Genomic DNA, 2039 nt, shown 5'->3' with positions numbered 1-2039 from the left:
GTTGCATGGGCATGAGGTGTTAAGGAGCTCCTGGAGAAAGTACTGTGATTGAATTTTTTTTTTTTTTTTACACACAAGGATGAAAAAACAACGTAGTGGTTGGGAGAAAGTGAAAGCTAAGAAAGAGGAAGAAAAACAAATTCAAAAACTCTTGTCTAGCACCAAAAAAATTACAGAATTTTGTAGAAAAAGTACACCTGGAAGAAGTGGAACAACATATATACTTGCTTCAGCTTCAAGTTCAACCAGTGCAGTTGATGTCAGTACAACAAGTTTGGTTGTTTCAAATGCATCAATTGAAAGTGAAACTAGTGCAGGAGCAAGTGGATCCACGGAGTTGGACTCAGATCAGCAAGAGGAAATTTATTCAGATGATATTGGAGACTGGATTATCTGTGATGCTTTGAGGGAATATTTTTGCCAAAAAGGAGTTGATTGTCAACATATGGACAGTGATTTTAGAGCTTTGAAAAAGACATATCCAGGTGAAACTTTTACAAGACACTGTACAAAGTCTTTATTTTTCCGAGAACAGTTGAATGGAGAAAAAAATTAAGCGTGAATGGCTGTGTTATTCTCCGAAAACTGGCAAAGTTTTTTGTGCTTTTTGTAAGCTATTTTCAAAAGAGGAAACCCATTTGGCTTCAAAAGGGTATTCAGATTGGCGACATGCAACAAGAGATTTAAGCAAGCATGAAAATAGTGCTGGCCATGGAAAAGCAATTGAAAGCCTCATCAGGAGAAAAACTTCTGCCCAACGAATAGACAAAGGTCTTGTTAATCAGTTTGAGAGGCAGAAAAAATATTGGCATGACATACTTCGCCGTATCCTGAGTGTTATAAAACTACTTGCATCAAGAGGTCTTCCTTTTCGAGGAAGTGATGAAATTATTGGATCCGTACATAATGGAAATTATTTGGGCTGTCTTGAGCTGTTAGCTGAATATGATCCATTTCTAGCATATTCAAAAGCATGGCAACAAGGGAAGAGATCAACGATATGTGATTCGTTTATTGAACTGATTGGTGAGCAGGTGCTACAGCAGATTGTAAAAGAGATAAATAAAGCCAAATTTTTTTCAATTTCTGTTGACTCAACCCTTGACATAGCACATTTTGACCAACTGACCATCATATTTCGCTATGTACTACCTAGTGGTCCAGTGGAGCGTTTTACTAAATTCATTCCAATATATGGACACACTGGTATGGAGCTAACAAACACTCAATTTATGGATGAAAATGGAATTTCCATCAAAGACTGCAGGGGTCAGTCTTATGATAACGCATCGAATCTGAGTGGCAAATATAATGGCATGCAGGCCTTAATTGGGGAAAAAAACACTTGCTGAATACATTCCTTGTTGTGCCCATTCACTTAATCTTGTGGGACAAAATGCTGTAAACAGCTGTCCAGTTGCAGTTTCGTTCTTTAATTTTATACAGCAGTTGTATTGTTTTTTTTCTGCTTCAAGTCATCGGTGGAATCTTTTAACAAATAGTTTCAAACCATGTGGTATACCGACATTAAAAAGGTTAGCTGATACACGTTGGTCTGCTCACCACGATGCTGTAAATGCCTTACAAAAAGGCTTTAGTACCATCAGAGATGTCCTTTCAAATATTTTGAGTGATGAAGCCACAAAGGGAGAGATCTGTGTACAAGCAAAGGGCCTGAGCAATGTCATGGATCAGCTGGAAACTGGAATAATGGTGGAATTATGGTCTGTCATCTTACCTAGGTTTCACAGAACCAGTCTTTGGGGTAGATTCAGGTAGCTGCGCTTTATGTTACGGCGGCGCAGCGTATTGTATTTACGCTACGCCAACGCAACTTACAGGAGCAAGTGCAGTATTCACAAAGCACTTGCTCCATAAGTTGCGGCAGGGTAGCATAAATGGGGCCGGCGTAAGCCTGCGTAATTCAAATGTGGAAGGGGGGCATGTTTTATGCTAATGTGTTATGACCTGACGTGATTGACTTTTTTTTTTGAACGGCACATGCGCCGTCCGTGTACATATCCCAGTGTGCTTTCCTC

General features: G+C 39.4%; 1 pseudogene; it reads left to right on the top strand.

Moving 5' to 3' along the window:
• The first annotated feature begins 287 nt into the window (after positions 1–287).
• On the top strand, positions 288–1779 carry LOC120930492 (annotated as a pseudogene).
• Positions 1780–2039: the final 260 nt, after the last annotated feature.

This window comes from Rana temporaria, chromosome 3 (genome assembly GCF_905171775.1).
Source record: "Rana temporaria chromosome 3, aRanTem1.1, whole genome shotgun sequence".
Classification (NCBI taxonomy): domain Eukaryota; kingdom Metazoa; phylum Chordata; class Amphibia; order Anura; family Ranidae; genus Rana; species Rana temporaria.
This window is presented reverse-complemented; position numbering and strand designations above follow the sequence as displayed.